Source organism: Amphiprion ocellaris, chromosome 15, assembly GCF_022539595.1.
Source record: "Amphiprion ocellaris isolate individual 3 ecotype Okinawa chromosome 15, ASM2253959v1, whole genome shotgun sequence".
Taxonomy (NCBI): domain Eukaryota; kingdom Metazoa; phylum Chordata; class Actinopteri; family Pomacentridae; genus Amphiprion; species Amphiprion ocellaris.
The window spans coordinates 12761251-12785816 of NC_072780.1; positions in this window are offsets into that span (position 1 = coordinate 12761251).

Genomic DNA, 24566 nt, shown 5'->3' on the forward strand with positions numbered 1-24566 from the left:
TTCATTTTATATCTGTGATGTGATCAGTGAGTTTTCTGAATCACACCCAGACTTCACGTAACATGTCATGTTGATAAAAAAATCACACCCTCTGCACAGATCAAGTGCCAATCCACTTAATTTTTATAAAGCTGTTTACTAAGATCTCCAATTAGTGGGAGCCCTGCAGTTGTTTGAATTCTGTCTCCAATAGGGATGACTGAATCCAGTCCTCTCTTAGCCTCTGATTCACTACAACAGAGACAAATAAACTCCAAATCTGCGTTTGGCCAAGCAAATCAGTGCTGTTGAATGATTCAATCCCACCGTTTATTATGGTTTTTACGCCATGAATTCCAAATGAAGGCCTGAGCACGAACAGGCACATAGGAAAAACCAGACACTTATGCTTTGTATATTTCTCTCTCTCCCACTTTCTGTCTGTAGGTACCTCAATAAATCTCCTCCTCTGAAAGATGAATTTAAATTCTTTATTGTAGTATTGTAATAAATGCAAACAATGTCTGAAAGAAATCTAATAAATGGTTCCCCCTGTTTTCAAATCATGGTACATTCATTCACAAATTGCACTGAACAGAGAGGGCTGTGTGGGCTGTAGTATTTTAGACCAGTGTCCCCAGCTGTGACTTGGCTGTCAGTGAGACATTTGGGCTGCTGGCTGGGGGTGACAGGAAGGTTTAGGTGTTGTAATCAAACGGCCCTTATTCCCTCCAGGCTCGTTACAACGCTCAAATTCTGCACTAATTGGCCAGCGAGTCCCATGGTAGCCAGGGACCTTGTCTGCCCACTAACCCCCAGAGAAAGAGGGGGAGAGAGGAGTTTTATTATTTTCAATTTGTAGCAATATATAACCTTTAAGCTGATTTTCCAGGCTTTTACAAAAGCATGCATCATGTGAAATGTAGCAGTGAAAAAAGTAACTACAACAGACTGAGTAAAAGCACGCATTCATTTGGAAATCTATTCCCATGAAATGTGCTGCTTGCAGTCAACATAACTTTATTATTACTCACTGACTCATGGGGTTGAACATCTGTATGTTAGTGATGTTTGCAATAGTTGACAACATGGGTTTCTTTGAGATTTCTCAGGGATATTGCAGATGGATTTTGAAACTAAATGGATACTGACATTGCCAGGTAGTAAAGATAATGGAGTATAACACATAAAACTGGATGATGCAAGCGTGAGTTTTCAATAATTGGAAGTGGGAAATAAAGAGTCTAACTTCATCTGCTCTACTATCTCTGCAACCTCCTCTTTTCCTCATCCATCCCCCCCGCCTCTTCACCTTCAATCTTCCTTGTTCCCTGGGTGCCTCCCTTTCTAAGGTTTATGGTTCGCAGTTCTTTGACTGCTGAAGCGTTACCCCCAAAGAGCAACAAACTGATCCATGGTCACACTTTATAAGCTGTCAGTTGAACCGTGCTCGTCGGCCGACAGGTGAGGAATGTTTTCATTCACCTCTCTGCCTCTCTGTAGGTGTCTCTCTCACATACACGGTTAAACGCATCTTTTTCCCTGCACCTGGGATCAGCACTTTAAAGATGAAAAGAAAGGGACGGCACAAGACAGAAGATGAGAGGTGGAGAAGAGCGGGGAATATGATCCATCATCAGACGGGTCTTTTTCTTTTCAGCTCCGGCCCACCCTTGTTCCTGTGGGGTGTCCTTGACTCAAAGAGATGACATTTGAAAGTTTTTTCTGATCTTATACCACTATCAACGGGACGCCGTAATTTGTCTCCGCCTTCCAAAACCTTTATGAGATTTTTGGAAAAATAAATCAGTTTTATGATCGGACAATGCCATGGCTAATGTTTGGATAGGTAGAGGCCCACATACCACATACCTGCAACATCACAAGTAGTGTTGTCAAGTGTTGTCAAGACCATCTAAACAGAGACCAGGTCATGACCACAACCAAAGACTGAGACAAGACCGGGACCTTGAAACCATGTCCAGACCAGTGCAAGTTCAATATTGCATGACACCCTTGTAAAGCATTGCAGTGGTCCACTAAAACCAGTGCCTTGAAACATACAGTAAGATGTGAAGAAATTTCTGAAGAGTAACAAAAAGTTCAATCAGAAATGAGTCATGTTTCTGTTTGCATTTGAAACGGGAAGTTTCACATCACAGCACAATGATGATAGATGTAAAACCATTCTACAGTACAGAATGATCTGACTGCACCTAATTATCACTTTTTCTATAGGGGGCAAAAATGTTCTGGCTCGTTTATGGTACTTTAAACCAGTCACAATAGTAGTGGGTGGGCAAAGGATGCAGTTTCAGTGTCCCCTCAAAATAGTAGAGTTGTTTTGATGGAACATTTGCATGCAACGAGACAAGCACTGTGATTTAAATGGATAAACCACCAAAGAACAACTATCAAGGGCGCCTTACTGCACAGTCCACATCCACAGCATAACTTTACATTTCACCATTTAGGTTGCTAGTTTGGAGTTTGTTGTGATTATTTCCCATTACTGAAGGGGATTTTGGAAATGGTGGCACATTGGTTAGCTGAAAATGCAACTAAAAGTATTCTTGGAAAAAACACTTTGTTAAGGTAAAGGGACATTTGTCATCATGGTTCCAGTAATAACCACATGTTTACGGTCAGGGACTGACTACAGTCATCATTAAAAATAAAATATGCTGACTGTAGGTTAGAAGCAAAGAAACAAACAACAACCCCCCACCAATGTTTTGTTGTCCCATCCAACCACCCCAACCTCCTCATGTCTAGACTTTTTTTGTGGTCCTAAAACAGCATTTTCACTGCTGCTACTGTTGAAGAAGAGTCACCACTCCTACTTACTTAAAAAGTGCTGTCACTTGAAAGTAAACATGTCATTTTGAGACATTTGCTGTTTTATTTTTGGTACGACAGACTTTCCAACAAGCAGCAGCTCTGGAAGCAATTTCACTGCTAATCACAGGAGAAACTTTTGAAGCTGAAACGACGGCTAAATACGGTTTCTCCTGCAATTTACGCTTGCCAGACAACCAGGAGTTAGCTTCTTGTGTTGATCCATATTAACTGTGAATTTGTTAGTGACCATGCAACTGATTAGTGTATGTTTCATGAAAGATCAAGTTTCTCTCTCTGACTCATTGCCCACCCAGGAGGCATCATGGGTAGCTGCTAGCGGAAGAGGGGGATTGTGGGAAAACACAGGGGCCTGGGGTCAGAGTGTCACCATTGCTCAGTGTCCTGCGGCCGCTTTGCCAGTCCACTCCCACATACATGCATGCAAATGAAAATGTCTCAGCCATCAGCTTGGATGTGACATCAGAGTTCTGACAAAGACAAGCTGGCCCAGCAGTCTCAGTTTTAACAAGCTCCAGCTGAGGGTGGACGGAGGCCACTGTGAGTGTGTGTTTAGGCTGGTACCCGCAGTGACACAAGGCAGCCTGTATATGTGTCTACTCCTTCATTTCCTGTTCCTGTGAGGCAGACTTTCCTCTCACAGAACATGGCAGCTCACCATTGGGGGGCAAATGGGCCTGCTGCTGTGACTGAATGTGTGCGTCAGTGTGTGTGTGTTCCCCCTACCAACGGGAATGAAAAGTTGTCCACACAAAATGGAATCAATCGCACTTGTTGCTGATTAGGGAGTGACTCCACCCCCGCGCTCTACTACCTCCACCTCGTCCTCGTTCTCCAGTTCCTCAGCTGTGAGTGATTAAGTCGAGGGTAGGGTGGCGGAGGGGTTGGAAGGGTGAGAAGAGGGGACAGGGTACTCACTCACTGGCTGAGTAATGGCTTCCAGAGATCCCTGACTCCATGGCTCTGTACAGCACGAGGGCTAATCAGGAGTGACGGCTCGGCCCGTTTGGACAGTGTAAAGGCAGCCCTGCTCCTGTCAGGCACAGACATGGACAGCCACTCTCCCCCTCCTTCTCCCTTCACCACAGGACTCCAACCGCGAGGCCGCTAGCCCTGCCACAGCCATCTGACAGGGAAATGTTGGCTAAGCAAAGAAAGGACAGGGAGAAGAGGAAAAAGCAAAAAAGGGGGAACAATTCAGGCAGATTTGAGGTTGAGAAAGAGAAAATGCAGCCAACAAATAGCACACAGGGACATGCATGCAGGGCCTATGTACAGGGGAGCGGTTGATGCGGTGTGCTGCTTTCATGTTTGTGCGTGCTTCTGTGTCAGATTGACTGTGAGTGTTTAATGGAACCTCTGAGCAGCTGGGGAAACCCATCGTGTTCATTTAACAGTACAGATCTCAAGAAAAGCAATACCGAGGTTACTGTTTCTCGTGTATGTGTGCGCCCATGCTGCATGTGTACGTGTGTGTTTTCTAGGGTTATGATGCGGTCTGCTGATTCGTGCTGTTTCCACGGTGATTGGTTTCCATCACGCGTCCGAGGGCTAAACCATCGACAGCGCTCTCTCTTTCCCCGCAACCTGACTTCTTTTCATTTTTCAATTTCACTTTCATCAACTGCTGCCGCCTGTTTTTTCATTTTTCTATTTCCAGCCGATGACAGAAAGCGTGTGAAGTGTGAAATTAGAAAGAGCGTCTGTAAATAATGGCGTGTAACACGGAGAACACACACATGAACAAACACGTACGAACACACATATACTCTATTGCATAAGCTACGAGACAAAATTCATTACCTTCAAACTGAGTGATTGGAAAAAAGTGAATTGAATGCTGAGACTTGCTTCCAAATGACATAATTACAAACAGCAGATAATAGTGGGACTTCTTCTTATGACTTTATCAAATGGGAATTCAGAATATTGTAAATTAAAAAAAAAAAAAAAACATGCAAAAAGAGCCCTGTGTTACTTTTTACTTGGCACTGAATGAGACATTATGAGCTTAAGTGTGTTATTCCATCGTTTTGGGGTCCTTGTGTGAAGGAGCCCCTGTTCTATGTCGCTTTTTTTGTCACATACACCCACTCTCACACACATCTTGTTCCCCCACCTGGGTTTAACTGTCTGACAGAGTGAGATGTTGGCGAGGTGGAGGGCTGAAGAAGGAGGTCAGGGGCGCAAGGGCAGTCAGGTCCCTCAGACGTCCATCAAAATGACAGGTACCCCTGCCTTAAAACTCTGTGACCCACCCCAAAAATCTAGTTTCCCTCCTTTTTGCAGACACACAAACACGCACACACACACACACACACACACACACACACACACACACACACACACACACACACACACTGAATTACCAGGCCTAAAAAGTAGCCCCGCAGCGAAGGAGACCAGCTCTCCGCAATTAGGACATTCTGCGGCCATGAAATCATTCTGAAAATTAGCTCCAGGAAGCAAGAGGAGGGAGACAGAGTCCTAAAGAAAGACAAAAAGAGAGGAAAAAATGTGAGAGTAAGAAAAGTGGTGAAGTTAGGGGAGGAAGAAAGTGTTCTGGATCTCCTCAGCAGTCAAACAGACGGACCACATGTGCTGGCAAGGCGAGAATGAAAGAATTTAGAATTATCCCAGATAATGACGGCTGTTAAGATTAACAATTAATCCTCTGGCCTCATGACACCTTAGATTTGGATCTGGGGAAATGACTCTAAGAGGTGCGAAAGGCCTCAAACAAGGACTCAGTCAGCTGAAATACACCCTGTGTTTATGTGTGTGTGCCTCTGGTGCCTGACAGTGTCCAGGCCTCACGTCCTGACAGGAGAAGGAACCAGGGTTCGGATCTCGGCTCATGACTGAAGAGACCTGCTCTATGTTCTCTGTTCGTATTAGACTTGGCTACGGCAATGTCTGCTCTACATTCTGCAGATCTGCGGTGCTCCTGTCGCCTCTGGTTTACCCCACTGTGACCTTCTGCCATTACACAAACAGCATCTGCCAGCGATCAACCCCTGACAAGCCCTAAGTAACGGTGGGACAACATTACCCAGTGCCACCCCAACCCTCAGGCCATCCTGTCTCATAAGCTAAACATTTGGGAGATAGGCTTGGGGATCACTTGCTGCTGGCAATTTCTACTAACTTTAGAATAAATGGATGTGCGTCTGAGCTAGTGTGTGCATGTGTCTGTGTGTGTGTGTGTGAGAGCCCAGCTGTGGGTTGTTAGTAGTGAACTCAGCTCAGTGGGGAAGGGGCACCAGATGGTTGGCGAGATGGAACGATTGAGAGTTGAAAGGAAGAGGTGTAAATCGCAATTAGAGAAGACAAAGAAAAGCCTTCAGAATTGAGAAATGTGGAGAAATTGCAGAGCCCAGCACAGACATGGTCCTAAGCGGGACTTTCCATTGTCGTAATCCAGTAGAATCCTGCAGAGACAAACATTTACGCCTAAATAGACACACAGTTGCTAAGAGGTCGATACGCAGCAGCTTCATTATGCTTGTCTTTACCCAGCTGTAGGCATGTGTCTGCAGTACGTGTATTCCTTTTTGTGCATCGTTGTGAATGTGCAAATGCAAAAATATTGTGTCCATTCCCTCTTTTTAACATATTCTTAGAATTCCTGATTTTCCCATGAAGCTCCACTTATCTGAGGGGGGAAAATAAGTGGACATGCTGTTCCAAAGTTCTGTAGTCTGGGTCATGTATCCTTACAACAACATGTGTTTTTCTCGACATGGGGAAACTCTGACTGTCAAAGTGCGGATCACGCGATCTGGTGAGCTGCTAATCAAGCCATGGGAGAGGTTGGGAATTCCTTGGGAGGCAGACAATGGAGGCAGTGCTGTGTTTTTGTGGTATCCGGAGCAGCAGGCGTTGAGAAATAAAGTTCAGCTGAACAGCCAGCCACACACACACACACACACACACACACACACACACACACACACACACACACACACACACACACAAACATTTGGCAGAAGAAGTACCCATCTTGATTAAAGGCTGTATGCTTGATGTATGTTTCTGCTGATGACATGCTTCTTTCCCAGTGCTGTCAGCGTGTATGGACATGTTCACTTTTCTTCTGAGTGAACTTGTGTGTGTGTGTGTGTTGCTGTGCATGTCTCCAGTCTGATTAGCTGCTGTTTCTTTCAGGTGTCCCTTGTCCTCCTGCTCTTTAATCAGAGTTGAGGCCCCTGCTTTAGCCGGAAGGAAACCCTGTTCCAGGAAGTGCCTGTCTGATGCTGTGCAGCTGACCTCATTGTGGCCGTGCTGCCAATCGGACATTCATTCATCGAAGGAAAAGGAAAACCATTTTTGTCCTTTGTCATTCCAAATACAGTTACTGTAGAGTCCTGTCCTGAATGGGAGGCTCCTGTGCGTTTGTTTTGTGCTCGGTGATGGACCTGTTGTTGATGGACGGGACAGAAATACACACCAGTTTCACTTCATGACTCAACACCCCTGCATAAAAATTTCTAAGAATGTTCCTCTTTTTTAAAAGAAATCGGGTGAAGCCGTGATGCTGAAGTGCATCATGGGTCAACGAGCTTTCACTCAGGGCGCTGAGTGATGATGTCATACTTAGGAAACCACCAGTGGGACAGCAGGAGGGAAAATAAGAACTGTAGCATGAAAACAGGGGAAAAGACAGAGATTGGAGGCGACGGTTATGATGTGGGAGAGTGTTTCTGGGCGCCGGTGCTGAGAGTGTGCAGTGCGGTTGCTGGCGGGCTGAGGGTTTTTAATAAACAGCCTGTTGAAACATGACAGGACTATTGGGTGAAATCATGGCTGTTTTACTGTGATGGCTGCTATGACTCCCTGAACTTGGGAGTCAAAGCAGATCAGGACAGTGTAAGTGCAGGAATGTCAGCTTTTATGATTGTCAGCGGTGACACATTTGGCTCTTTTCGAGTCGGACCAATTGGTTTGCTCATTTCTGAGTAAGAGATATCATTACAGTTCTTATACAATCTAATAGGAGCTTGTCCTTGTCTACCAGTCAGGAGATCAAGATAAATATTTGTGAGATTGTTGGACAGCGTATGAAACTCCCTTTCCTACCATTTTTCCAAAGATGAAATTGTGGAGGTGGTATCTGACTGTGTTTTCACTATTCTGAAACCAGCAGTCTACTGTTACAGGACTGGCCAGGTCCGCTAGTGTATCACTATTATTTAACTTTAACTTTACAGTCTTCAAAGGGTAACTTATCTTACACACTCACGACCATGACTGCTACAAAAGGAAGTGTCCACACATTATCAGTTATTGCATACCACCCCTCTTTATGACAGCTGGCTGTCAACATGCATTTGAATGTAAACATACATCAGTGCTATCAACACTTTTGCCTTCATTTTCAGATATTTAGCAGCTTGATCATTCATGCATCTGCACGTAATCACTCCAAACAGCCAGTGTGCCAACTGTGTAAACATGATCTTTAACAAGATGGCATCATATGTTCCGATTATTTTGCACTGAGGCTAAAAATAGACACAGTCGGGCATTCGCAGTGGTTGCTACTAATCTCTGTAAAAGTTTATCATTCTATGTTAAAACTGCTCAGACTTTAAAAACTTTTAAATCACTGCTTAAGACCCACTTCTTTTTGTTACTGTTTGATTCAAGTAAAGCCTGACACCCACCTCCATCTATTGTTTCGTTATATTTTTATTCCTATTATTTTATTGATTTCACTTAATTTTGTCTTTTAGTTCTGTTTTCTTTTTTTTTTTTAACTGTACATAGCTTTGGTTCTACTCCTTGCCTTTAAATGTACTTTCTGAATTAATTTGACTTTGACTTTAATTACGTTATTATCAAAGCAACCACCTCTATTGTTGAAGAATGAAGCCAACACTAATGGCCACTTGAGGTTAGCTCCAAAACCATGTCAGTCCCCACAGACATCCATGTTAAAATACTTAACTTTACAGCAGAGTAGAAATGTATTTACATCCTAATACAAAAAAACTGTTTTGGTCACTATAATTTTCCTGCTCGTGACAACTGTATGAAGAGTACATTTTGACATATTTCAGCTTATTAAATAGTATTATGATATAAAGTTCCGCATGTTTAAGGGTGTGGCTGCTTTATGTAGTATGTGATGCGGCTTTAAGACAGTCTACGGCTCAGAGACGTCTGCATTGTCTGCCTCAAATCCACTCACACTTTACTTCTTTGCTCATTTTTGGATTAGCAAGGAGTTCAGATAAGTCAGAGCCACAACACTGACCTTCAAAATTGCTCTTCAAGACACCAATTATAACATCACAGATGATTTGTATGTCTTAATGTCCAGACCATAGTTAGTCATTTATGTCATGTGTTTGCATGCACTCATATTTTTTCTGTTGACATTGTATACAGAAATGTATCCATCTCCCCTTCTGTTCCCCAGCTATTGTCTTAAAAAGTGTTTTTGCATAACAATATGATGTCACAGTGAAGTTGACCTTTGACTTTCTGGGTATAAAATGTCATCGCTTTGACATTTGTGTGAAATTTTATCATAATTACCGTGTGAATTCTTGAGTTACGGCCAAAATTGGGTTTTGTGAGGTCACGGTGACTTTTGACTACCAAATTCTAATGAGTTCATCTTTCAGTCCAAATGAAGCTTTGTGCCAAATTTGAAGACAGTTCCTCCAGGTGTTGAAGAGATATCACTTTTATGAGAATGGGATGGGTAGACGGATGAATGGATGGATGGACAGAAAACTCAAAATCATAATGCCTCTGTCCACGGCTGTCACCAGCACAGAGGCATAAGAAACACTTTCAGTTCACTGTCAACACACCTTAAGGCACTCGCTGCCATTACAAAACAGATTCCTCATTTCAGTGGTGCGGTTGTCAATTGGCCGTGGCAATACTGCAACTATGGAAAACCATCAAAACAGAGTATACCAACCACCCACTCACGGCACTCAGTGCTTCCAAAGGCAATTTGGAGGACAGAGAGGATGCTGATGCGAGCGGAAAGCAACCTTGCCTACCCCAGTCCCTCAGCAGACGTATTATGCTGCTGTTAGGGTGAGGGGTGAGAGGTTATAGGGGAGGGGGAGGGTTCGGTGCTGCAGGGAGGAGGCTGGCCTCTGGATGACGGCTCTCTCCCTCATCAGTACACCAGCTGCCGCTGATGCATACACACACATGCTGACATTCATGCGTAAGCACACTCGCCACATTAACCCACTCAACCTCCGTCCCCCCGAGCTCTGAGCACTTTGTTTTCAATGAGGACTTTTTCACCGTTTGATGCCAGCATTATTCAACCTTTTTTCATGCAGGTGCTTCATGTTTTTTCCAGATCTGTCCTGAGGTCACAGTTTGACATTTAACTAGTGTGCTGGGCTCTCTGTGGTGGCTGACATCTTGTATTAAATGAGCACCGGCCTATATTCCATGGAGATGCCACATTGAGCAGGAATGACACCTGAGTTGCGGCTCATATGGTCTGTTGTGGTGTGGTGGCACTATGGAGATGCACCGGGTGCTGAAAGGCTGCAAGAGGTGCAGGCCTGCAGGGCAGTTGTTAAACACACTGTGACTGAGGGGAGACAGAGCAAGAGACGGGGCTACTGTCAGAGCTTAAGCGATGCACAAAACTGAAGTAGAAAAACTAAAAAGCAACTGCCAAGGACGGAGGGAAGGGAAATTATTTTGTTGTTTTAAAAAGATCAAAGTTCATTTTTAAAGATTAGACCTCAAAGTGTGAAACATCTGCACGCTGGATCAAGTCTAATCAAGCTGTGATCAAAGCTCTCGCATCTGTGGGAAAGGAATTGCATATCTTGGGTGAAGAAGGCATATTCCTGATTTCTTTTCTGGGGGTTTGATGTAGGTCTGAGCCGTCAAGGTGATGGAAATGAGCACAGGCGCTGATCCGTGGGCCCGATCGACACGTGTGCTGGCCCGTGAGTGCTCCGAAGATCTCCCCTTCTCCTCCGCCTTCTCCTTCTCTGTCATCTCTCCGTCTCTCCCATGGTTTCCTCCCATGGTTTATTATTACGGTATAATCGCTTCCATCTGCCTGTCAAGCCACCGGGTAGACGGAGATCAGGAACAAAAGACAGTGAGAGCAAGAAAGAAAAAGAGGGCAGGAGGGATTTTTCTCTCCAACACAAACACATCTCCTCCCTCCTCTCAAAGTCCCTCGTCAGAACAAATCCAAATGCTGCAGAGTCACTTTTCCCTCTCTGTCCAGGATATTATAATTCAGCATGACTTCTGGACAGCTTCATGCACAATTAGGAATTCAGCAGCTCTGGGCAAGAAAATGTGATTCAAATTAGTGCTGTATTACATTACTATTTACTTACGATATCTCCTGCCATCTCACACCCTTTCAGTTTCTCTTTGAGGCTGTCTCATGTGTGCATGTGTGTGTGCATGCATGAATGCACTTACACGTATGATGTATACACATACCCAGCAGGAATCCGTTTATGTTCCAAAAGTGGTTTCCTATTTGAATTCCTACAGACTCGCTGCGTCGCCGGTTGCAGCCAACAACACGAGCTTGTTATGTAGTTTCAATTCCCCAAATCACATGGCAGTGACCGGTAGCAATCAGCTGTGTTACAAACAAATACGTTTGATGTGTACATCTTGGGTCAATGAGGGGGCAAGGGAATACTCGCTCACAAGCCACACAGGACCCCGGTCCTCTGATCTCCAATCAGATTATCCCATTGTCCCAATTACAGCCAATCAAAGCCAATTAAATCCAATTACGACCAATTACGGATAATTAGAATGCCCTGGAGATTGATAGCTCGGCGAGATGGGGCAGCAGGCTGTCACTTCTAGAAAAAACTGTGACACTTGTCTTTTTTTTCCATCGTTCCTTCAATCCATCTCTGTCCAAATCATAGTGCTGGATCTTTCCAACGGATGCCCGCTGACTTCAAAAAGACTTCATGATAACAAGGGAAACTAAAAATATAAATAACACAAGACTCTGCCTCTCTTTTGCCTGTGCGCCCGCCATTTCTTCTAAATTATGGAGGTTCCCACTGAAACTCTGGAACACTAAAATGAATGACCAGGAGTCTGCTGTGTGCTCTAACCACTGCCAGTTCAAGATGGTTTTCCTTGCTGCTTTTCTAAGACATATGACCACTTTGATTGTCAGCCATTCACCACAAAACAATCCTCTCTTTCGGCAGTTGGGTATTTTGGTAATGTGGTTTGCAGGCTTCAAGTATGAGAAGGCAAAGACCTGCTTTTATTCCCAATTTCAGATCATTTCCAAAGTACTGTTCTTTAAAATATCAAATGCCATGCCCATGTACTTTCTGGGGTTTCCCTATTTGGTGAATGTTTTCGCAATAGTTCAAGCCCTCTCACTGGGTGCTATGGAATGTCTATTGGCTGTGTTATTGTATGGCTTTGAGTTTCGGACTGCCAGGGTGCTGATGTTTGACTTGGGTTGATATGAGTTATATGGACACATATTTCCATCTTCTAGACAGTGCCGGGACATAGAGAAATGTGGAAAATGAAGCAGGTCTTTACTTTAAACTCAAGCTGACATTCTTTAGCACCACATGTCCATCGCTTTTGTCCATCTAACCACAGGGCTCCTGTCAGTCAAAAGGTCAACCTCTGACCACTTCATGCCCTGCCTCTTTTTATCATTCAGTCCACTTAAGGTAGTTATAGCATAGCCTTTCATTTCAGCAATTCTGTTTTCCATTCCACAGAGCAACTGATGTTATCTTTTTGATTAAAATCACTGCTCAGATATTCAGCTTTAATGGCTGACAGAGAATAATGAGGCCCATTCGAGAAAAAGTCCAGCCAAGATAAAGTGCGCACCGTAGTCTTTTGCTGTTTTGAGCATTTCGAAGACTGAAATAATTGCTTCAAAACACTCACATAAAAGCTTCCTTCTGTTTGACTTCGTCAGATTTCCAAGATATTGCCTGCAGGGTGTTCTCTCTGGATGGGAGCTGAGCAGGACTGAAATAACCTCAGCCGCAAAACCTACATGGTGACATAACTTTGGATGAACCTCGTTGCTGGTCATCAGATTGAAATTCGGGTCGCTTTTTCATTTTTAAACAGTAATCAGCCTTTTTCTGCATGTGTCCTGTTCTCTGTCACACATTTAACTCTGTTCTGTGGTTCCTTCTTGGGTTATATAAGTTCATATTCTGTATATCTGTGTGTGTTTGGGGTGGGGGGGTTCAAAGGAAACATGGAGGATAAACAAACATGCTTGCAGAACCATTGAAGGCCCAGCACTGATTACATGGCTTAGATTGACTCTGCCTTGGTTTATTTGTCTATGTCACTGAGATAAACATCACAGTAACCCTGCTACAAGAAAAATGAGCCCAGGGGAGGATTGACACTGGTAAGCATAAAACATTCACGCATTTGTACCTGCTCCGATGCAAAACACACCCACAAACACATAGGCCCTCTCTATTTTACATACACATGCATTCCTTCATGCCTTCCCTGGCCCCTGCAATGAAGAGACCTCTTTAAGAGCTGTCAGTCAATGCCGGTCACCATGGAAGTGACTTGAGCTCACAACAAAGCCGCTTAAGAGTTTCTCACAAGGCGAAAGGAAGGCACACAGAGAAAAAAAACAAAGACGAAGACAGAAACAGACTGCGAGAGATTTACCGGGAGACAACATCAACGCTCGCGAGGCAGATAGATTGACTGACTGAGCGAGTGAGATGCCACACAGATGAAGACGGATTGAATGGATGTGATGGACAAATGAGACAGAAACATATTGCGATAAAGAGGTTGGGAGGTAGAATTGTAGCAGAGCTGGCAATAAGAAGAGAAGAGGCTTGAAGGAGAGGGGAAGCCGATGTAGCCAGGGTCTTTAACCACAGCTGGAAACCAACTCCCGACTAATGCCACATGTATACTTAAAAATATTAAGTTAATACAGAGACACATCCATGTATCTGAGGAACCTGAGCGTTTTCTGTACATTTTATTTGTTGAAAGCCAACTTGGGTGGTGGTGATTGGCTGAGGTGGCAAAAAAAAAAAGACCAGAGGGAGCGTGGGACAGTGGGTCAAGAGGTGAGGGGTCAGCGGGTCCAAAGGGGGCCGGGGCAATGGGCCTGTGGCAACGGGGTCAGATGGGAGTGTGGGCCTCGGGCAGAGTGCCAGGCTGAAAGGCACTTGGGTGGGCTCACTGTGGGTCTGTGGGGAGACAGGGGCACAGAGCAGAGGGTGGAGGTCCAGAGGGTAAGGGTGGAGATGCACACTGGAGGATTTCCTAAAGCCAACTGAGCACCAAAGTGATCCACCCGTGTAATGTTTTCAAAATGCGATGCTCCAATAAAACTCACCCCACAATCTATGCCAAGAAACCACTAAGTTTGGGTGGAATAGCTTCATGTTGAACAAAAAGTGCTATAGGAGTGTTTCTATTCAAAAGTGTAGTTGGAGTGGAGAAGAGAAGAGGGGGATTTGTGTCCAGAATAAACTGTTTGACATGAGGAATACCACCCCTGTAGCTCGCCTGTACCCCTGTCTTTCTCTCTCACACACACACACACACCTACACATACACAATCTGGAGTCCTTCTCACACAACCCTGTGCCTTTTTAGACTCAGTTTAAAACACTTTTCATCCCAGTTTTGACTGAAAAGCCCAACTGAGAGGCAGTCAAGCTGCTCCTTAGGACTCAGTGACACAGTGATAGAAAGCAGCACAGAGCAGTGACAGACAGAGTGAAAGGGAGAAAGAGAGGGGAGGAGGAGAGACAGTGAAAAAAGACAGAGGCCTTCAGTGGAGGGCGAAAAATACCCACGGAGAGAGAAAGAAAAAGACTTGCTTGAAAAGAGGGTGAGAAGATGAGAGAGCCAAAGAGAGTCAGAGGAAGGGGAGGCCAAGAGGAAGGAGAAAGAGCGAAGCACAGTGCAAAAAGGGGAAAAAGTGAGTGACTTAAAGAGATTATTTTCAGGTTCAGAGACGTTCTTTCTGGCTGTTTACTGACTGTCACTCAGTGCCTGGCTCCTAGGGGGAGGGACGGCTGGCTCTCATTGGTGTCATTCACCTGCCAATCGGCCTGACAGGCGGACCATAGGGCCCCATGTTGTGGTGCGGAAACTGTCTGTCAGCCACGCAGCAGCTGCGTATGACATCATCCAAGATCAGGTTTGCAACACGCATACACAACTGTACGTGTGCGACAAAGAACATACACACATGCATGTTAAACTTGGAAATTTGGACAATGGAAATAACACACCCTCAACACCTTTCGCTGCCCAAAAACGTACATGGAGACACACACAGCTTGACTCCCTGTGGATTGTACCTCATGGCCTTGCCAATCCCCCTGGCTGTCCTCCCCTCTACTTTGCACCCCAAAAGTCCTTGTTATTGGCAGGGAAACAACCTTAGGGCATCTGTGCACCAGAACTCACACACACATATTCAGCTGCACACGTGACAGCCAGACAGACAACCAAAGGGGATAGGCAGATTTGTGCATACATCTTGGCTGTAATTAGGCACACACATAAACACACGCAAACATAGATGAAGATCAGTGCTTGAATAAACCCTGTCTCGTTTACCTTGGCTCACGCGAACATGCGCAGGACACACACATAGCTCGCATGGAGACGGCTTGGCAACAAGACAGCACCCATCTGTTTAGAGCTAATTTAACATGGTTACTAAAACAAAGGAGACAAAGGCCCGTCTTGTGAATAATGATGAAGTGACTGTCAACTGAAAAACACTTCTGGCTCTTGTGTATGATTTACTCTGTCCATCTCTATTGGTTTAAACAGCACAATGCAATGTTTTGCTTGGAACACTGACACGAATCAGTGAGTTGTGAGATCTTGCTTTTTTACTTGTTCTATGTGGGAGAAATTAGCTTCTGATTCTCAAATTACCACAAAATGAATTTATATCACTGTATTCTAAAAGTGGTTTATATGAATAATATATTGCAAAAAGCACAGCTTTTATAGCATGATATAAAATGTTGTTTCTGACCAGTTAATGAACAGTAAAGGACTGATGTTTAAATTAACATGACAGTATTGACTGAATGAGTATACTGTCCAATTTAGATTTGGCACAGTTTGATGTCCCAGTAGAAAAAGCACAGGTGTAAATAATAAAACTATGACTAAATTCCATTTGGCTGCTTCGTTTTCAGGTTTCCTGTATTGTGCATGTGGTCACATTATCACGTCTTACTCTTTCAACATCGCCATCGTTAACATCAAAATATCTGCTGCAAAAATGAGCTCAAATGTGAACTAACTAGGGGTGGAATTTAAATGATGTAACTGAAGTGCGTTTAAGGTATTTGTTCTTTCCATAAGGATTTTTTTTGCCTCTTCCAGGTTGTGAACTGCATGAGAATCAGGTGGGGCTTACCTGTAATAAGACATGAGCACCCCTGACAAGATTAGGTGTGAATTATTGACAATATGCTATTCTTGCCATTCATTCTTATTTTTTTGCATCTTCATCATAGTGATAATGCATACAATTAGGCTATTATTGATTGATGATTCATGGATGAAAATGTTTCATCATTAATTCAGTTCAATAAAGATATTGACATAAATGCTGTTATTGCTATTACCAGCCTGGCAATCATGGCAGTGCCTGACTCTGCACAACTCCCAACTAATCTGAAAATGAGCAATGAGGTGGAGCGAGAGTAGAGCTGAGGCAGACCATAGACTGTCCTTTAGCAGCACCCACCTGTCATTCAAAACAGACACACCCTTTATACAAATCTTTAAGCCTTAATACAATTTATACAGAAATTCACCCATACAGTTGTCATAAACAGGCAAAATTAGCAATAGCGACCCAAATGCTTTTTGTACCAGGCTGTAAACGTTCATTTCTGCTACAAAACTATACATTTTATTATTGGAGTCTATGGGCATTAACTTGTTTTTGGAGCCAACCTTAAGTGGCCATTCGCGGACCTGTAGTTTTTAATGTTGGCTTCATTTTTCAGCCACTGATCAGAGTAATGATTAAAGAAAATGAAATCAAGTACTTCATGAATGTTTTATTTGTCATTTCTAACCACGAAAAAAGTTAAGAATTGTTGTTTACATCTGTTATTTGATAAATTTCAGAGGAAAATATTGTACTATTTATTTTACTACATTTATTTAAATGTAGTTACCTAACTGATCACAGTTTAATACACAACAAATCATGATCAGTCTATAAAACAGGATGCCTTGTTGTAGATGTGATTTTTTTTAAATGGTAAAAAGCACTTAAATTGTGCTACACTTTTGCTTTAGGATTCAGGACAACTTTAGGTGAGTACAACATCAAAGTACTGATTACAGGTTAATGCATCAATACAAAAATTACCCAGTAATGTAACTTACAGGGATCACTCTCCATGATAAGTGATTTCACTTTTGATACTTGAATTACAATTTATTTTTAGGAATTTTGTACCTATAGTGCTATGAAAAAGTATTTGTGTAAGTGTATGTATTGAAGCAAAAAGATTATCCAATATGTCTTGGCCTGTGTGAAAATGTTGTTAACCACTTAGTGAATACATTCACTTTGTCCAAAAAGCTACCAAACTGCATTGAGAACTGGTTGCAGCTGTGCAACTACACACACCCACAGCTGATTACTAGCAGCCTGTTCAATCAATTTATCACCTAAATTGACCATTTCAGAAGCATGAAGTTGGATTAAAGGTCTTCACAGGGATGCCAAATTTAAAAGACATTCCAGAAGAGATGTGGAAACGTGCAATTAAAATACATCTGTCTGGGAAAGATTATTTCTAAGACTGAGGGACTCCACAGACCGACTGTATGAGATATTATCTGCCAATGGAGAAGATTGGAACAATACTGAGCCTTCCCAGGGGTGGCCAAACTTCCATAATTCGTCCAAAAGCACAGCAAAGACTCATCCAGGAATTCACAAAAGATCCAAGATAAACATGGAAGGAACTGCACGCCTCACCTCAGTAAAGGTCAGTGTTCATGACTCTACCATTTGAAGGACACGCAACAAAAAATGTGTGTGTGAGGTGTTGAAGTGAAACCAACGACTAACCCAGAAGAACGTTAAGTTTCGTCTGAAATTTGCCACAACACATCTTGATGACCCTCAAAGCTTTTGGGAGAATATTCCATGGGCTGATGAGTGGGATGATGAATTGTTTGGAATACGTTCAAGCATGGAGGTGGCAGTGAAATGTTGTGGCGATGCCTTGCTGCTTCAGGGCGACTTGCCATAATTGAGGGAACAGGGAATTCTGCTCCCTGACAGAAAATCCTGGAGGAAAACTCCAAGAAATAGTTGGTGTCTTGAAACTTAAGCGCAACTGGATTATGCAACAACACAATGAGCCAAGATTGAGAATAAGTCCAGGTCTGAATCTCTCAAAAGAAGCAGCGCTATCTGGGAAGAACCGTTGATGCTCTCCAGTGATCCAGTGTGGCCGCACTGAAGCAGTTCTGCGACGGCGAATGCGGCAAAATTCTACCACAACAACATCAGAGATGCCTGATATTGGAAATGTTTAGTTGCAGCTAAAGCCGATATAACTAGCTATTACATTACTTTTTCACACAGGTGATAAAACTATAAAATGTTAGCTTCAGCAAATACAACTATCATTCAAAACTTGTCCTTTGTATTGACTCTGTTTGCCTTGGTTTTATGGTAAATTGTATTTAAACATCTGACACTGTTTACATGAGATACACACTAAAAAGAAGAAAACAGGTACTGGTCACACTATTATATACTTAAAAATACTTTACAAAATTTTGAATGCAGCATGTTTTTATTGGAATATTTTTATCTAAATAAATTATCTTAAGACTTCTTAAACAACAGATTGTATGAATTAAACAGTGGTGGAAGTACATTTATTCAGTTACTGTCAACTGCCATGCATCATACTTAACTATTTCTATTTTACAGGTATTATTATAGAGCAACATAAATACAAAACACATGATTATCCTTTAAAATCTGATTTGTTTTTTTACATAAATATTAATGCACAATTAATGCAATACAATAAAATTATATACAATGAGCAACATATACATTAATACATTTTTATTCCTCCTTTGAGAAGATTTTGCTGATAATCTTTTAATATTTACGTACTTTCAGACTTAAAATAATATACATTTTATATATTTATATTATTGTGATAGGAACTTTACATCGTGAGTACTTCTTACACTGGAAGCAAGGTACCAGTGTTTTCCATTACTACCATGAGATCAGATCTGTGCACACAAAGGCAGACTCGCATGCAGACACACTCGACACACAAACAGACACAGCATATGGGGAATGGGAACTGTTGAACCACATCACCATGACAGCTATTATGACAGATGACTGTATCATCTAAGAGAGGAAATCCCTTTCTTTCCTCGCTTGTATCTTCTGAGGTCTGATTACTCTCTGCCTTGTGCCTGCTTTTCTATATTGGGGTCAAAAGGCAACATTTTCAGAGGTTGAGGAAGAAAATAAGAGGAACACTTACGTGAAGCAACACAGATTAAAGAATGACATGCCTCTGTGACATTATAGGGACTGAGCCAACACAGGTTATTGTTTTATTATTTTTCTGAGCTCTACAGTGTTCAGAAAAATCTGAAATATAAATTAAACTAAAAGTTATATGACGTTTATTTTGTTTTGAGGAAAAAAATGAATGAAAGGTTTCTTTAAAATTGAGTTTTTCCTCATCTGTTGGGTTGATTTTTTTTTTTTGTCTTTATCACTTTTTGAAGGTCATAATTTGCTCATCTATTTATTTTCATGGGTGATATTGCTAAAAGTGTTGTCTTTCTAACCCCACTGGACTTTGTTTTATGCCAATCAAACTCTGGCATGCAGGCATTCTTTGTAGAGAACAGGCTGCTCTGGTGAATGTTCTTTCCTCTGTCTGTGATGTGTTGCCTGCTGACAGTTTTGTCCGTCGGCAAAAGCAACCAGGAGGCTGTTCATGCACCATGACAGTCCTCGGATTCTTGGAGTGCCTTGCCTGAATGCTCAGAGGGTTCAGAGTGGTTGCTCACAGTTACGTCTCTCTTGGACCACATAAGGTTGCTGCTCACAAAAGGATGTGATGTTACTTTTCTTTCAGCTGAATAAAATCAAGCTGATGACTGTAAATCTTTACTCTTATGACACTGACCTTTAGAGTCTAAATTATGGGCCAAAAACAGCAAATTCGTGTAAGAACTGCTGAGTGGGAATGTTCTACCACAGAGAGAGTGAGCCCTTTGTACAGCTTTTCCTGTTTCTTTCTTCTTCTCTTTTCTTTCCCGCCTTGGTTCTGCAGCTTAAAGCGATGTTGTTATTCCAGATGGCTTTGTGCTGTATGGAAAACAGACAAGAGGAATACTTCATTGAAAATATGAAAATATGTCAGCATGAGGACATCATTACGGCTGCCTACATCATTTAAGCTCCCCAAAAATTACATCCAGGCCTACAGAGAAATAATAAATGTGTCTGCATGCATGAAGGCTCAACATGTATGCCTCTGCATTTGTACAGAACTCAGATGTGCAGATTTCAAACACATGTCTGCTTGTTTCTCAGAAACCTCGATAGCAAATCATAGCGCTAACCCAATTAGCCCCGCATCTGGTTTAGAAGCCTCAAACCAGTGACAACAGAGAGAGCAACAAAAAACACAAGACAGACTGAGACACACAGTCTCCAAGACAGAAATGGACTGCAAGAATGAGGTATATTTTTCATTCACTCCACTCACTGTTTTATTTCACTTAGATTGGCGCATGGGAGCTCATCTCCACGTGGGGTTTAGTCGCTCCCTAAATCTGCCTTGGGTGGGTCCTGAAAATGCCCCTGTGCCAAATGAGCAGCGTAAAGCATGCCCCGAGGCATGGCCCAAAACGACACCCCAACAGCAAAGCTGTCAGTCCATGAGCCAACGCACTAAAACATGAATGCAGCCGAACTGTTCGGTTTTATAGTCTACAACTCCCAGTCACAAGCTCTCTAATGCCCCGTTTAACAAGCTGAAAATCCTCCATTTATTCCCCCTCCATCTCCCTTTAGGAGCTCCTCCATTACTATTCACAAACAAAGATGGACTGAAATACACTCCATGCACTGTATATGGTTGCATAAAAGTTTTTAATGCGTGGGTGAGGTGTTTAAATAGACGGTGCTGTGTGTTTTCACGCGGGTATGCTTACATTCATGAGGACTGCAAGCAGTTGTGACTTTGCAGGAAGAAAAAACTTTGCAGCATTTGCATCATTAGTGCGCACTAAAACAGTAATGAGACTGACAGATGATACAGTGTGAGCAGTTTTTAGACTGGATGTTTGTAGACCATGTGCACACAGATACTGTAGTGGGATTGTTGCAGAGGGACAAGGAATTAAAGGAGAAGAAGAGGAAGAGCAACATCAAGCGATGGCATTGTGGGGTCAGGGGGTCTGGGAAAGGATAGGGGCCAGTATCTCGGCTCTCTCATCATAAACACAACAGATTGGATGAAGTCCTCATCTGCGTTACACTCCACCAGTCACAGTCCTGTGAAACCAGCACCGTGGCCCCAGCACAAACACACTTCCCCCTCCCCCCTCCAACAATGGTGTCACTCATGAAGGCCAAAGAGACACAGAGAGTGCTCCATCATGGATATTAGCTATGGGGATCAGTTGCTTTAAACACGAGAGGAGGGGTGCGCTTTTGCAGACTATCATGTAACAACTGCAGATGAACACGTTTCACGTGTTGTCTCTATTTATTAGAGGTATTTCTCTTTTAAATTGGTTTGTAAGGACAATAATGTAGCAGCAGAAATGCTCTGGACTGCCCGGGCTTGTACAGCATCCTTCCCTATTTCTATGCATTTCAATCATCTCCAGGTGTACATTATAATTTTGTTTTGTTTTCATCATAGGCCTCACCACTTTCTATGGAAGTGGAAAGCATTCTTTCCACTTCATTTCACTTTACAACATATCCTGTGGGGTCCGGGTTTTACCATCTCTGGGAGAAGAAATTAAATCCATTTTGAATGCACGACACAAAACGACAATGAAAGCACTGTATTGAGCAGATCTGGCTTAATGCATGGTTGTGATTAGATTTTCCAATGAGGCTTTGTTTGCTTGTTTATTTTGCTATTTTTCCACCCTGAAATACAGAGATCGGAAACATGCAAACTCCACTGTCTCAGTGGCCTAGCGAACCAGTGGTCTTGGAGTAAGGAACCTGCTTTATGAGCCAAACAGTTTTTTTCCTCATAACACCAACTATTTTCTACTAGTCAAGCGTGGCAAATCAGGGATCATTATCATTACTATGTGTGCTTGCTAAATCCCTCTGACTTTATCAACAATAAAATTTAACTCACTGTATTCCAGTGAACTTCCAAACAGTGTCTTACTGGAAAAACGTGTCATCAGAGCTGAAGAATTATGGATTGAAAAACTAATAGATGGGCCAAATGGGAGCTATATACATTTAATTCCCAGAGGTGTGTGGGAATTAGGAATTCCTTTACAATTTTTAGGGATGACCAGCCACCCAAAGCACACACTGGATTAGCTAAACTCCACCGATACACCTCCAAACTATTTTCTTTGACCATGTGTTTATGGCTTCGGGAGGACATGTTTATGTTTGACACCGTGACAGGACTCCAATCCTCAAGAGTGCTATGATGTGGACAGGAAACTCTGAATCTCTCTCCCTCACAAACATCGTACACATTTTCCCCTCTCCTCACCCAGTTCTCTAAAATAACAGCTTTGACACGATCCGCGCCGCATTGCTGGTAACTCGAGAGCAGCCTGCTAGAACGTGGAGCACTGAGGAATTCTGTGAAAGGGAGGCAGTCAGGGAACCGGGGCGGGATGCACGGTATAGAAAGCCCGCAGTGAAGCCACCTAGCCTGAGCTGTTGGCAAGACAGACCTGTACCATCTTTATGTTGGGTTTAGAAGTTAACTGACAGGGAAGATAAGTGTTTTTGCCACAGCAAAGATGCAAATTCACCAAATGTCCCATAGAGTGGTGATGAGGTGGATTAGGGTTTTTTGGTGGCGGTAGTGGTGTTTAGGTATAGCTCACAGAAACACACAAAATCCTCTTCTCTTCTTATGGTCACAGAAGTGCAGTCAGGCCTCTGTAAACATCTGTCAGCCATTGCCTCCCTCGACCACCCCTCCTCTCTAGACCCCAGCAATTCAGCTTTGCCCTCTGACCTCCCGCTGAAGAAAGAGCAACTGTGACTTTCTGCCAAAAAACTAGCCAAGACTTCAATTATTTGACAACTGCCTCAATAAGGGCGAGACGTGCTCAGCTGCATGGCTGTATATGGATAGATCAGTGTTATCATAACAGTAATACTTGTTTGGCTCATAATTCACAGTTCAGGAAAGAGGACTTAAGAGTGCACAGCTGTACGTTAGGCGATTACAGTCGAATGTGGCAAAGTTGAAACTCCCCCGGGCTGTTTAGTCTCTTTTAAAGATTTGAGCACTCAAATACTTGAGAAATTGCCCTAAAATATCCAACAAAAGAGATAAATGTGTCTGACATGCATCCGTGCCATTGACAACTGTTTCAATTAGCAGTGCAAAGATTTTGCATTGCATGGGCAGGGAGAGGAATTGAAACGGCGTGTTATTCTTGAATCATATGGGATTTTGGTCTTCATTTCTGTTTAGCTAACCAGTCAGTCCACCTAATAAGATTTGCCTGCGGTTTGGACAGTCAAAGCTCTGATCTGCCATCATCTCAGCCACTCTGCCTCCCGAGGGATGCAGATCAGCACCGTAGACCCGTGGACACAGACCAGAGCACTCATCAGCTCTCCCACTCCCACCTCTCTCTGGGGCCTCAGGTTTCCCCTCCATCCCTCCTGCCCTCTCTGCTTCCAGCAGCCCCAGCAGGCCTCCACACCCTCCCCACATCAATTACAGCCTTTCCCCGTTGCGCGAGCCCCTAGCTCTATGACCCCAGGGGTTACCGAGTCAAGGAGGTCACAGGTCATTCTCCCCGCTGCCAAGCCAGGCATCTCTCAGAAGTTTCCGGCTCTGCGTCTGAAGCCCTGCGGCCGTGCAGAGCAACACCCACACGACCCTCAGGCAGCGATGGGCGTCAGGGATACTTGCCCATTCTGGTAAACAATGGTCTGTTCCAGTCAGTCCTGTCTAGCAAGCTAATTTTTTCTCTGAAGAATTGTTTTCATATACAATTTTGCCTTTGTTGTTATGTTCTGGGTCCCCTTACCTACCAGGATTCCTACTTTAATATCTGTGCTTGTCAGCGAAAAAAAAAAAAAAAGCAAGTTAGCTCTACACTTAACTTTGGTTTCTCAGTTTTCCCCAAATGAGCATCTTGCAATTTTTCTTCCTCTGTTTGGCAATCCAAACTAATGATTGAAGTTTAGCTTCTACCAAAGCAATTTGGTTTTTAAGATTTTTAAATATAATCTCACTTAAACGTGTTATCCATTTGACAGAGTGTATTTTGTAAATAAATAAATAAAAACAACAGATAATATTTATGGATGAATTACTGGAGCCAACTGGTATGTTTCAACCAGTAGACCCCACTAGGAATATGAAAAATGTGAACTTGTGGCTATTAAAATCAATGGCTAATGAGATAAAAGGGTTTACACACATCAATTTCTTGAATGTCTTGGGTTCCTTGCTGAGAAA